We start from the raw sequence: 14,151 nt of genomic DNA on the forward strand, positions 1-14,151 counted from the left end.
ACATTTTTTTAGTTTTAGTTTCACTAGTATTGTATTTAAATTAATTCTGGATTAATTCGTTACAACGTGGTGTGATACTGTTGCTGCACTTTTTGGTTATGTTATGCATGGCTTCGTTTAGGTCATGGCAATTTATATTGTGATTTATCTGAGAACACTGATTTATTGAGAATACTTCACATCAGCCGTTACTTTCTTTATTCGTACACAATAAACCGATGTATCAAATGCAACAGACAGCGCCAAACTGCCGACGTGGCGCGCCAAAACTGGAATCAAGCCCGTAGCCGCACCGCGGGCATTCAGTCGAATAGAAGGGGGCTCGAAGCGACTGCGCGTTGCCGTATTGGCATTGGTTCCACGATAATATAGGCATCCCACTGTGTTGCTAAGTGAAAATAAATAAGTATACCTTCTAGGCAAATTTTGATAAATTGATTTGGAAATGGTATATTTTCAAAGGAAAACACAAAAAATTTTAACTTTCACCGACACTCAATTCTTGCATTTTATAAACGACCAGACCACTCTATACGAACTATGCTAGCAAACATTTCATGCTTGTAACACTCTAATATTCTAATATGAAAAACCGATGTTATTAATATTACACGTAAACACGTGCCTGCTGGTGAGTGTTGAATTAAATTTAATTAAATATAAAAAAATACTAATTTATTTATTTAAAATTTGTTGTGATAAAAATGGGAAGGTGTTGTGCTGTTCATGGTTGGCTTAGTAGCTGCAAGCAAGGGAGAATGTAGAAAAAGTAGCATTATTCAAAGCACCAAAAGTGAGTAATCACAAAATATTATCTATGAAAAAGTTGTATTATGAACAACTAATTTATAAAGTGGTGTAGTTTTTAATAAATACTCGTAACACTTGAAAAATATCATATTTTCATATATCTTGTAAAATATATATAAATATAATGTTTAAGGATGTAGAATTGCGGCAGAATTTCTATATAACGAACCAATTTATTAATAAACAACCGGGGACCCCATTGTCTGGCGACCCTGTTGATCTAAATTCGCAGCCAAGCGAAGCGATTGTCTTTTAGTTAGACGAAATTAAACAGGCGATCAAATCTAAGAACACCGGAAAAGATCCAGGCTTAGACAATCTTCCGCCAAAGGCAATTAAGCTGCTCCGTGAGAGGGCAATTATAACTTTGGCCAACATTTTTTGTATTCTGAGACGTGGAAGATTGCTAGAGTGTCGTCAAACCCGAAAAAAGACAAAAACTCAACGAAAATTTGTAACACTAGACCCATTAGTGTTACTCCGATCCTTTCGCGCCTGTATGAGAAGTTGTTAATTCCAACTTTGGAGCGGCAGAAGAAAACACAGCTGTGCATGCTGCTCGATTTGGATTCATGAAAGCCTCATATTTCTTCATAAAATTTATTCAATGTGAAGATCACGTTAACTTACTTTTCAAATGCTGTACGAAGGACATTTTTTCGACCTTTATAGTTTTTTTAACCACTCCAAGAGATGCAGAGGTTCATCGCTTCAACGCTTCGAATATTTTTTTCCATTGCCGTTATGTCTTTGTTTAATTCAGTCCATCTGAAACATTTTACAATGCTGAACCAGGTCGATAATAATATCAAAATTTCTATAGTTAGATATTAATAAGCAATTTTCAAGCAAAAAACAAACATGCTCTTTCGTGCAATTCTCTTGAGGATGAAGAAAGTAGTTACATATTGAGTGAGTGCTACTTGTTTGTCAATTAAAAGCTGATTAAATTTCTCAAGAGTTTCGTAACTGGATATCGAAAAATTCGGTAATACATTTGCTTCATGAGTTGTAGTTGCTTGTGGATTATCAGTAAGCATATTTAACAATGCATCGAGTTTGCGCGACATAGATTTTAATAGAGAACGACATGCAACTGTTGAAAAAGAAATAAATGTTTGATAGCATAGACCAAGTAAAAGCTTATTGCTCTTTAGGCTACAGCATCGCGGCTTGAAATCGCCTTTTGTACTCACGTGTCGCAGCTCACTATGCCATGTAAGGTGCTCAACATCAAAGGTTTGAGCTTTGTGTAAATCGGGGGTGCGCGCGCTTGATATAGGTTGTGGTTGTATTCGACGCCGGCTTTGACTTTCTCCACGTTGCAGTGAATGGAACTGCTCTTGCGAGCAAATGCTGGTTTCCGTCGCGGATGGGGCATTCTTACGAAGAAGTGGTACAGACAAACGATTACCGTCACCACCTATGCCACCCACGCTAGCGCCTCCTACACTACTTGTCCCAGTAACAGCACTAGTCCCATTGGTGCAATCAAGTAATTCACGTGCTTTATTGCTCAATCGTCGAATGAGTGCTCATAGTTTACCTTCGCACTCCGACAGTAGGTACATACAGTATACTATATTTAGAGTTGTATGCTTTTACTTCTGTAATATTGGATTTCATTTCGGAGGCGCTAGAATCTCTTCTAGGTTTTGATCGGGCGTAAAGTTGTCCTACAGCGATGATCAATGGATCCAGCCGGATTCCGTTTTAATTGACCATTTTGGGAATAAATACTAATCACAAAGTTGCTGTTGGGCAAAACAAAACAAATACAGCAATAATCAAAAACATTGACTGGTGGTCAGCGAGTAGTACTGCAACGGCAGCGCCGCAAATGCACATAATTGCTACGTAGTACACACTCATGCCAACATGGTAACTGTAGTATAATGCAGAAAAGGGAATTATAAGTAAAATTTAACTACAGTGGAATCCCGGTAATCCGACAATCACTTTGTAGGGCAGTGTGGGATCGACGAATTTGTCGGATTATAGAAAAGTTCCTAAGACCCCTTACAGTCCGGAATTTTTTATAAAAAAATACCTTGTAATCCGACAAATTACAAATCCAAAAGTACAAACATAAGGTGTGCCGGATTACCGAGATTCCACTGTATTATAAAAATTATTGCCATGAGCAAACCTTTGTATGCATAAATCGAACACACAAAAATAGTCATTTTAAAACGAATATTTTGCTTCAGCAATATTCGTTTTCCGGTATGATGACAATGTTCTGGATGTGGCTAAAAATATTTAGATTATTTATGCATTAAATAATAGAGATAGACGCTTACATAAGGATCCAATTGTTAAGTTTCTAGATAGAAAGGATCCAAGATTGGCCACGTTGTCATAATAATCAAATCAATAGCAGGCAACACTCGAACTACCATAAAAAGCTGGTAGTCTTTGATCTCCATCTTGTTGAGTTTCACATCAGTGAAAATAAAATACACACACCAACTCTTACTAAACATCGCACCAAACGCGAAGTAGAAGCCATTAATATCCAAGCACGTGCTGTGTGTATAGATATGGAAAAGCATCTGAAACTTCAAATATACCAGTAGTTATTTCTATATATTATGACATACCAACACTGGAAAGTCTCGAATCAAGACCCACAAACGCAAGTTCTAAAGCAGCAGTCTTTTCATCACTTGAGCAGTTTGAATCCGGTGATACTTTGGTACACCATTCACTTGCGTAGGTGTCCATAATTATCGACTGATAGCGCCTACTATATGTATATATCGCTATTCGGTATGCCTTGCAGAAGATGACACGTGCCCAGTGCTCGTCATAATTTCCAAGGATTACACGTGTAATTTTGTCTTTGAGTTTAGCTTATGCTCCGCTTATTTCGTTGGTGAAATTTTGAGTTTTACCACTTGATGACTAAGGCCGTCCAATTCTACTACCTAAAAAAAGTCAATCCAATTATAATTGTAAGGAGTACCAGTATTATCGATACCAACCTATTGTGAGCCAAAGAATATCGCGGAGTCATTCTGATAGACAGGCGAAGAGAGTTGAATGCATTCTCACTGGACACGATATGGAAAACTATCTGGAAAACGCTGTATGGAGGAAACGTCTGCCGTTTTAAAATTAAACTAACAATACTCGTACTATAACAAATAACATATAAAAAATCAAATTTGTTAAATTACTTTAGATACAACCGGGAACTATAAACTAGACCACAAAACCCATTCGTCACAATAATACCTAACATGCAATGAAAAGCGTTGAAAACATAAAAACGGTAACTCAGCTGGCCCTGAAAATTGAACTAAAAATAATTTCAACCCCTCTAAACTATGTAACTATACACGTTTGGTGATCAACAGAATCTCCGAAAACGTTCTCGAAGCAACTATTTTGACAGAAAGGATTAAAGAAGAAATCGTTTTCTTACCACGTATTTCCGTGATACAATCATATTCTCCAATACCATTACATTCGTTTAGCTTTAGTAAGGGCAATAAATAATTCTCAAGATCAAACAATGTCTATTTGCGGTTTAGACTTAAAAAAATCCATGGTTTTCTCATGGAAAATTATACATGGTCTGTTCACGAATAGAAAGATCATCAAGTTTATTTGTATTAACAAAGGACCGATTGATCAAAAATATTGTACACTGAACTGTTATTTATTACAATTGAAGATGATTATAGTATTTATTAATTAGATATAATTAAAAATGTTATGTTAATTTGTATTAAATTTTGCCTTTCAAATCCTTCCCAAAATCGACTTTTTTAAAATTAAAAAAATTCTGCACCGGCCGTATTTGATAATAATTTTCAAAGCAGACTCCCAAGAAAGTCCAGGATCAATAAAGAAATCAGTTGGATCTAGGTGATGATACGGTAGCGAAAATTTGAGAAAAATGTTCAAATACATCTGTTAGCAAAAAGGACATTCGTTTTTAGATATAGATCCGAGTACTCGCCCAGTGCTTCAATATTGAACTGCTGCCATACATTCTTTGCAGGCTCATATTCAGCCTCGGAGATACTTTCATCTCGCAATGAACTAAAAAACCATCCTTTTGGCGATAATGATGTTTCATTTATACAATCAAAACTCTTAACAAACCCATACGGGAATACCCCTTTTCGACATAGCAATTGCAGATGATTTAGATTTGGGAAATGTGCCTTAGTATGTACAAACTTATGACTTTTCAAACTTTCAACTAAGCTTGCCAGCGACGTTGGTATAAAACGCCAAAGCGTTTTGAAACAGAAATATAATTTTCGATAGTCTGCGGAATAACATTAATTTCGCAATCATTAATCATTAAATTTTGATAATTTCTCGATTAGTAAACGACAGTCATATCAACTAAAATTATGAAAAAGAATTGGTAAAATGTTGTGTTTTTTAACTTTTAAATTACATGAATTTCAAATTATTGCGATATATTCACCGGTAAAGTGATTGTGATGCCTAATTTTAATATTACTTGAAGAATACTCGCATTTACAATATGCACACTGCTGCATATGCTGTCAATGTAATTGGCTGATTGATATTGTAAGCCTACATCCTTGCTCAAAATAGCTAATTCATTTATGAATCACATTTCAGGATTCTTACCTCGGTATAAATTACATTTATTCAAACTAATATCATGATGACAAACAAACTTATAGGCAATACTATACGGAATATGCTTGGAAATATTATGTGAGGTAGTAACTTCCTCGTTACTCATAGGTTCAAGTTACGCGCAATCAATTATGTGTTTCGTTAAAGCATTTTCCGACGGAGTTTGTTATAGTACGAGTATTGTTAGTTTAATTTTAAAACGGCAGATATATAATTGATAATAGCATTTCTCTTCTTGATTGAAGTTGGTAAATCAATATATTCTTAATCCTTACTAATATTATAAATGCGTATGTCCTGAAGTTTATCGTGCTTTCACGCAAAAACTACTTAACAGATCATCATGAAAATTTGTACACATATTCTTAGTGGTCCCCGATAGGTTATAGGCTACTTATTATTTAATAAAAATAATTATTTTTTAAAATAATTGACTACTTTAACGCCATCTAGCATTCCAACTAAAATTTAAAACTTTATTGCATGTAGTAATTTTTTCACATAGATAATCCTAGCCAAGCAGTGAAATATACATTCTTTCTATCAATCCGTTTTAACTATGTATAATGATTTCTAATATTTATTTGATGGATTCAACGCGAGCGAAGCCGCCGGTTAAAGCTAGTATATATATATAAATCTCGTGTCACAATGTTTGTCCTCAATGAACTCCTAAACCACTTAACCGATTATAATAAAATTCGCACACCATGTGCAGTTCGATCCAACTTGAGAGATAGGATAGTTTTAATCTAAAATTATAGTCGCAATTTTAATTTATTGCTAATTATTTGTCTGTTATTATGTTTCTAATGTGATGTCGTGAATACAAAGTTTTCTATTATCCCCGCCTCCTCTTTGTGCGATGCTTCGTAGCTTCCCCCCTAAGCATAACGTGTGTATGTGTGTACGTGTGGGTTGAAGTTGACCGGTTGATGTTTTTGTTTGGCGAAGGAAAGTCGCCTTCTCTGCCTGTCCCTTTGTATGCTTAAATCTTTGAAACTACGCAACGGATTTTGAAGCGGTTTTTTACTTCCGTGCGAAGCCGGGGCGGGTCGCTAGTAGTATAATATAATATAGTATAGTATAGTATACTATAATATAGTATAGTATAATATTATATAGTATAATATTATATAGTATAGTATAATATAGTATAGCATGGCTGCCAGGACATTTGAATTTGCCCGCCGCAAAAACCAAAGTTGGAACTTTTGTATTTGTATAATATTTTATGTATGAATGGCCATAGTCTGTGGCCCGGTGCCGCCGCAATCTAAAAGATTTTGCCCTCCAGGAAAATCCATTGGCCAGCCTTGTAGTATAGTATAATATAATATTACGTGTCTCATTAAACTTATTAATAAACACAGTTAAATTACAAAGCGCCTTTAAAGTCCACTCACTTGTGACAAATCTGTTCCATTAGATGGAAAGATTAGATGCTCTTCTCTCCTCCTCTGTGATCGACTGGATGAAAAGCGCTGTTAGGCTAACGTTGGATTTAATTGACGGTAGGTTCATCAAGGCGTTGCTGCATTTCTTTAAAACAGCTGGTTGACAGGCGCGTATCCAAATTCCTTCGTATCCAAATAATTGCCAGTGATGTGTAAAATCCCCGTTTGAATTCTATTTCGAAATGCCGATTCCAACTATTGTATTAATGTAAACACAAATTAACAAAAAAGAAAATTATATGTTTTACTAAATACCTCTTACCTCTTGGATAAGTTGGAGTAATTTTCTTAACAGTTAAATAGTCGTATCCCCTTTGGCTTCGACGGTTCCTTGCTTCATACTTCTCATTGATTTTATTATTACGAGTATAGTAATACTACATAATACACATAATCGGCATAGGCGGCCAGCCAACAAGCAGGACACGAGGTATCGCACTATTCACAGCTTATTCCAGGTCCATGAAGATCCGGGCACACATTCTCCCAAAGTTGACAAACGCGCTGCCTACGACAAGTCAACCCATGAGGACGTGGCCACACCTTCAAGGGTTAGAACTTGCTGATTCTGAATACTTCATCACCAGCCCCATCGATTTAATTCTGGGCGCCGACGTCTACGGCAAAATTATTGAAGAAGGCATTGTCAAGGACGGTCCTCTACCGCCCACTGCTCAGCTCACCAGGTTCGGGTGAATAGTCCCCGGACCCTCCGGCAGTTCCAATGAGGCAGCCATGTCGCGCACGCTCCATCTTAAGATCGACCTCGATTTAGATGCAAGCCTGCAACGGTTTTGGACTCAAGATGAAGTACCTAACACCTCAAACTCAAAGCTTACCGAAGCCGAAGAGGAATGTGAGAGCCATTTCCTCACCACACACTCAAGGGACAAAGACGGCCGCTACATAGATCGACTACCTTTCAAATCACCTCCGAGTCAACTCGGCGACTCAAAGTCCAAAGCCCTACGGATGCTGTACTGTCTGCCGAAGAAATTCCGATTGAACCCCGCCTTCAAGCAGTCATACACCGACTTTCTGGGGGAGTATGAAAACTTACAACACCTCGTTCCAGTCTCATCGAGCCTTCCAGAGTCCGATGTTGCCTACTACTAATTTCTGCACCACGGGGTCCTGAAGGAAAGCAGCCTAACCACGAAGCTCCGTGTCGTCTTCAACGGTCCGAGCGCTACCAGCAATGGCACCTCACTCAATGACCTTCTTCACTCCGGAGTGAAGCTCTAGATCGACTTGTTTCACGTTCTCCTCTTCTTCAGGCTCCATCGTTACGTCTTCTCTGGGGATATTGAGAAGTTTTGTCGATAGATCAAGGACCACTCTGACGATTAGAAGTTTCAGCGCATCCTCTGGCATGTCGGCAATCAGTTGATCACCTACGAGCTCACCAACACCTACGGATTAGCGTGTGCAGCCTTCCTGGCCCTACGTGCATTCCAACAGCTCCTTAGTGATGATGGTAGCAAGTATCCACTCGCTCCTCCAGCGCTCACACGAGGTCGCTACGTTGATGACATTGTCGGAGCAGCCGACACTGTTGATGAAGGCTCAGATGGCGCAAAGCATCAACCTCTGCAAGGCAGGCGGATTCCCAATTCAAAAGTGGAACAACAATCACCCAGATCTGCTGTCAGACGTGCCTGAGAAGCACTTACCTTCAAGTAAGTTCATCTACTTCAGTATTATGAACTTTTTAAATTTTTTAGTATTATACATAATTAATAAAAAAATATTTTCCTCTTGCGCTCCAGAAATCGTGAGCATTTATCTCATCACGAGAATACAGATGTAACAATAAAAAATGTACTTTCGGTAACGGTCGGGTCAGTTCGTGCGCCTTCGTCAGTGTATAGCCGTTCGGTCGAACTCGGTATATTTCGTTACTTTTAAACTTATATTCTCCCAGTTACGTTAAGTGACGCTAAACGTATTTACGTGATAATAGTAGTATTAAATATTTATTAATTAATAATAATCATCAGTTTGAGCAACGCAGATGTGATTTAAGTAAGTGATTATATTTTGCCATTATAAATATTATTACCTGTCACATTGGTTATACTGTTTATCTGTAGATAACCTAAATAAAAATGAGCTTTGATGTTTTTAATATTTTAAAACTTGTTTTTATTATATGATTTAAATGTAGTTAATTTAATTATGGTGAATAATTTTTTTTACTTTGTAGATTATTATGAGTTCATATAATTTGCCTTCGTCGATGAAAATAGAGCCAAACGAGGAAATCGACCAAGATATTAGAGAATTTTTACATTTGGATGCCGAAGGAGACTGAAGTACATGAAGAGTCAGATACTGAAAGAAATGAGCAAGTGAATTGTAGCACAGACACTGAGCAGTCTGATAACGATATTGAAGCATCTGATGGAAATAACAATAATAATAACGATTATTTAATAGGAAAAGATAATGTGACTAAATGGGAGTTCAATCCACCAAGTCAATGGGTAAGAACAGATAAAGCTAATATTGTCATTCATCTTCCAGGGGTTAAAGGTTCAGCGAAAAATGTTGACAATATAGTTGATGCTTGGAAATTATTTTTTCCCTTATCAACTGTTGAAGAAATTGTAACATGTACGAAAATTTATTTAGAAAAGTTGAGAGTAAAAGGGTCATACCAAGCTACAGATGCTCATAATACTAATTTAAACGAAATACACGCTTTGATTGGAGTTTTATTTTTAATTGGTTTGAAACATGGATCACACTTGAATTTAAGAGTTATGGTGTACTGATGGTACAGCACCTGATATATTTCGTGCTATAATGAGTATGAAAAGATTTTATCTTTTGCTATCGGCTCTGAGATTCGATGACATAAATACTCGAGAAGAACGGAAAAAACTTGACAATTTAGCACCAATTAGAAAATTCAGCGACGATTTTATTGACAGGTGTCAAAAACTATACATACCAAGTGAATTCCTGACTATTGATGAAATGTGAGAAAGTTTTCGGGGCCGCTGTAAATTTCGGCAATACATAGCCAACAAGCCTGCAAAATATGGAATTAAAATATATGCGATAGTCGATGCAAAGACATTTTACACATTTAAAATGGAAATTTATGCTGGTAAACAACCAGCAGGACCCTTTCAGTAATCAAATAGTGCCTATGACGTTGTGAAAAGGTGAAGTGAATTAATTCTCAATACAGGACGTAATTTAACCATGGACAATTATTTTACCTCTGTGCATCTTGTTCGAGATTTATTAATCAACCATCGAACCACAATGGTAGGAACTATTCGTAAAAATAAAAGAGAGATTCCTCCACAGCTCCTGATAACTAAAAAAGGGAAGTTCCTAGCAGCGAGTTTGTGTTCTCAGAGAAATGTACATTAGTATCACATGTCCCAAAAAAAAAAATGTTCTCCTCTTATCTACTATGCATCACTCAAAAGATATAGATCCTGAATCTGGTTCTAAAAAAAGCCAGAAATAATTACTTTCTATAATTCAACAAAAGGAGGAGTTGATACTGTTGATGAACTAAAAGGCAACTATTCAACGGCTCGGGAGACTGCACGTTGGCCAATGGTTATTTTCTATTCGTTTTTGAACATATCTGGTATAAATGCGCAAATAATTTATAAAAGTAACAAAGCAGCTGATAAAAACAATAATGTCAGTATGACTCGTCGCGAATTTTTAAAAAAGCTGGCATTAGATTTAATTCAACCCCATCTCCTTGATCGGCTAAAAGAGCCAAGATTAACTATAGAGCTTCGTCACACGATTTTAAAAATTACGAAATTAAAATCTGATACTGTTGCTGAATGGAATGCTGAAGACAATGGGGCAAGTAATGGATTTTGTGCGTTTTGTCCACGGCGAAAGAATCGCAAAACTAAAAAACATTGTTGTAACTGTTCATCATTCATATGTAATGAGCATACTGCATTTTTCTGCATGGACTGTCAACAGAAATTAACTGATTCTATTAACTAATTTTACTAAATGAAATTTATTACTATTGTTATTATTTACCATTTTTGTATTTATCCATTTGATTGATTGTAATTACAATCTAAGAAATAATAAATAATAGTCATTAGAGTTTAACTAATATAAGTTCGATAAAATCCATGGAATCTATGGAAATTTAATGTTGATTTAAAATGTATAAATTTTAACTACCATTAACTTAATTACAATAAATAATTCGAAAAATTATTAAGAATAATTTTAATTATTTAACTTTTTGATAATTGTATATTTTCAGATAATCAAAATTATTTATTTCTTACATTATATTAATTTTAAAATATTAATATTATGTAATTAACAAGCTACTAAACTATAACGCAGAGGTTATGATTTATACATTTCAAAAGTAAATCAAGCGCGCGAGATATTGAACGCATGCGCATTGAGCGTGAGCAAATCTCTCATCACGAGACTAAAGATTACCCGAAAGTTCACAAGAGTGCTGACGGGTTAATAATCATTTCTTTCTCAAATCCAAATAAGCAAACAGTACTATAAGCATGAAATCTAGAAAGAGAATTAAAATATTAATATTATGTAATTAACAAGCTACTAAACTATAATGCAGAGGTTATGATTTATACATTTCAAAAGTAAATCAAGCGCGCGAGATATTGAACGCATGCGCATTATAAGTATGGAGGAAATCGAGTGGTCAAAGAAATACACGAGTTAATAAATCAGATATGGGATATGGAACATGTACCGGAAGAATGGGGTATAGGAGCAATATATCCAATTCACAAAAAAGTATTATATTAGTGAGACGACACCTGCCAAACGCATCTACTTGCAGCCTCTATTTACCTATACACCGGGACCAGATAACACAGATACCGCAATCTCTCTCCATTACATTTTTTGATAACTACACACTTGCACTGTAAATTAAATTCATAGCAATTTTCTAAATACATTTTATACAAAGGTCGAGGAAGTCAATTGATTTGTTGATTTCAATTTCGAGGGTGAATATGATGCGTTTATGCATAGAATTAATTTCAGAAAGAATAAATTTTGTACATAATGGTACAAAACAAGAACGATAACTTGTGAGATTTGACATTTTTTATATATTTTGAGTATTTTACAATTACAGAATGAAATTAATAAAAGCTCGTTAATTGCAGTTTATTACCTCTGTTCCTGTATACTACTATGAGTGAAAACGAACATTATGACGTCACACGCGCTCAGATTTGTTCGGGAGTTGTCGGCGCGTCTTCGGTACTGGATTCAAAAATTAATTTTTATTTTGATATAACTTTTTAATTATTGCGAAAAATAAAATAAAATTTGTTTTCAGAACTTACATAGTTATTCTTCCATTTAAAAGAAAGAAAAAAAAAATTTCAAAAACCCAATTATAATGCGTAAATCATTATGACATTTTAATATTTTTCTACCAGGATGTAGAATGTACATTGCAAAAACATCTGAAACAGAACTTGAAAAGTTTCTTACGTACGAACTTGTGTCGTTTCCGTTATCCCTTTGCAATGACGAAGGTATGCACAAATGCGTTAAATCTTCTATGTATAAGGCATTTAAAAAATATTCTGAAGACATACATTTTGGAGACACGATCGACGGTGGATACCAATTAGGTTAGGTTAGTTTTGTTTTTACATCAAATGCCATTGTCGTATTTGACCGATATCCGGAAGATGTAACAAATCGTAGTACCAAATATGCGAAGCGATTCCGACAATCAAGAAAAACTGCTTCAGTAGAAATACTTTTTGACGAGACAATGATCCCAACTGTGCCACAAAATAAATTCCTGACTAATAATGTAAACAAGAAACGCCTGAAATTTGAAGCTGCAAACTTTATGATCTTACAAGCCACGGAAGATGCGGATACATTAATAATTAACCGCAATAAGCGTTTCATCGACCTTCGATTCCTTAATAGTTGTCGGCGAAGATGTAGATCTTCTTATTCTTTTGACGGCTCTATCTGGGCGTTCAAACATATATTTGCTGAAACCAGGAAAAGGTAAAATTTATTGCATGGCCAACTCACCAAAAGACATTGATCTACGTTGTTCACATATCAATTCAGTAGATGAGGTCTATTGTAGATATTGTTTAAACCGGCACTGGATCTGATACCATCTGATAATCACAGAACTGCAATCAGAGCAGATAAAACTCCTGTGGGCCAACATACAAGACGTTTCAATGCACCTATTGCAACTATTGATGAAGTTGAATTGTTAAAGTTAGAAAAGCTTGAAATCCCGTGATATTGTTTTACATCAATGTTATGATGTCAATCCATAAAATTGACACTAAATTGAATGCGACAGCCGGAAGAACAACAAGTACACTTGAGCCGGATAATGTATCACTACCTTCGACTTCGTCAGGGTCTACTAGAGCGTCGTTGTCAGTCATGAAAATCACGAAACACCACAGAAAAAAAAGAAAATCAGTGATTATTTTCCATCCGATACTAACGTAACAAAAGAGATGATGATTTCCCGAATGGAAGCCAAAGATGGTTTGCCGTTCAGAGTGTTCTGTACTTCAGAGGACATGAAGTCTTTTTGTCGCAAAAGGTTACAAATTACCTTCTTCGCCAAACGCAATTAAAAAAATGGTGATGAATTATGGAATGACGCTCAAAATGAAAGTGACGGAAGATCTACTAAAATTGAGGAATGAAGACTACAGGTTTACAGTCACTTTAGATGAATGGACATCTGGAATGAATCGGCGCTTTTTAAATGTTAAGGTACACAGTTATTAACAGTCAGCCTACTTACTGGAATATTGGACTGGCACGCGTTTTCGGAAGTATGTCATCTGAGTCTTGTGATGAACTTCTGAAGGAAAAAAAACTATCAGAATTTAATTTATCCCTGGATAACGACATAGTCGGTATAAAGACGGATAGAGCCAGCGTCATGAAGAAAGTCGGACGCCTGATTGAACCACTACAACAGCTTTGCTACGCCCACGGTGTGCAATTAGGTATAACAGACGTAATTTATAAAAAGAATGTAGAATCCAATGCAGAGGAGCCAGAGGAAGAATTTGAAGACACTGAATTGAACACAAATCGCAGCGGCGAGGAGGAAGAAGTCCTGGACGATAATACGAATAATTATGATGGTTTATACTTTTCCTTACCTCTAAGCCAAGTTGATCTGGATACAGAATACCAAATGATTATATCGAAACTTAGAAAATGTGTCAAACTTTTTAGGAAT

At 35.9% G+C, this 14,151-nt stretch overlaps 3 long non-coding RNA genes across 6 annotated transcripts; 1 reads left to right on the forward strand and 2 right to left on the reverse strand.

Moving 5' to 3' along the window:
- Window positions 1-845: 845 nt before the first annotated feature.
- On the reverse strand, window positions 846-2,898 carry LOC135802418 (uncharacterized). Its single transcript, XR_010550550.1, has 2 exons — window positions 2,007-2,898; window positions 846-1,578 (listed from the first exon to the last, which is right to left on the reverse strand). It is a non-coding gene; the product is annotated as an uncharacterized lncRNA (long non-coding RNA).
- A 64-nt stretch (window positions 2,899-2,962) lies between these two features.
- On the reverse strand, window positions 2,963-8,612 carry LOC135802417 (uncharacterized). 4 transcript variants are annotated; one of them, XR_010550549.1, is made up of 7 exons: window positions 7,739-8,612; window positions 7,583-7,682; window positions 7,162-7,516; window positions 6,849-7,094; window positions 3,798-3,899; window positions 3,114-3,740; window positions 2,963-3,062 (listed from the first exon to the last, which is right to left on the reverse strand). It is a non-coding gene; the product is annotated as an uncharacterized lncRNA (long non-coding RNA). The 4 variants fall into 4 exon arrangements; XR_010550548.1 differs by having other exon boundaries at window positions 3,114-3,365; window positions 3,414-3,740; window positions 7,162-7,682; XR_010550547.1 differs by having other exon boundaries at window positions 3,798-3,889; window positions 7,162-7,682.
- On the forward strand, window positions 8,588-11,114 carry LOC135802419 (uncharacterized). The gene is made up of 2 exons (XR_010550551.1): window positions 8,588-8,924; window positions 9,106-11,114. It is a non-coding gene; the product is annotated as an uncharacterized lncRNA (long non-coding RNA).
- The last annotated feature ends 3,037 nt before the right edge of the window (window positions 11,115-14,151 follow it).

Source organism: Atheta coriaria, unplaced genomic scaffold, assembly GCF_025399875.1.
Source record: "Atheta coriaria isolate IRGN ID8LTWV9N9 unplaced genomic scaffold, Caltech_Dcor_3.1 hic_scaffold_21_pilon, whole genome shotgun sequence".
In the NCBI taxonomy this organism is placed as follows: domain Eukaryota; kingdom Metazoa; phylum Arthropoda; class Insecta; order Coleoptera; family Staphylinidae; genus Dalotia; species Dalotia coriaria.